The sequence below is a fragment of the Petaurus breviceps genome, unplaced genomic scaffold (assembly GCF_028583685.1).
Source record: "Petaurus breviceps papuanus isolate PSGF00001 unplaced genomic scaffold, PetGlider_PUasm1.0 609, whole genome shotgun sequence".
NCBI classification, from domain to species: Eukaryota; Metazoa; Chordata; class Mammalia; order Diprotodontia; family Petauridae; genus Petaurus; species Petaurus breviceps.
The window spans coordinates 252398-252675 of NW_027186401.1; positions in this window are offsets into that span (position 1 = coordinate 252398).

The window sequence follows — 278 nt, forward strand, 5'->3', positions numbered from 1 at the left end:
AGCTGCAGGGAGGAAGGCAGGGAGATCCCAGCTGCAGGGAGGAAGGCTTTACAAGTCTGTTTACAAGTTGTTGTTTTTGATACAGAAGCGATTTTTATCTGATGGATTGTCTGACCACTGATTATGAAAATTATAAAGTTGCACTGGAATAATATATATCAAAGTGATATTTGAGCTGGCTTAATCTCAGTAGACCCAGCCTTGATTCCCAATGGGCTTCCTTCCTCGACTAGAGCTGATCTTATCAGATATTGGGATGCAGAAAAGAAGAGAAAACA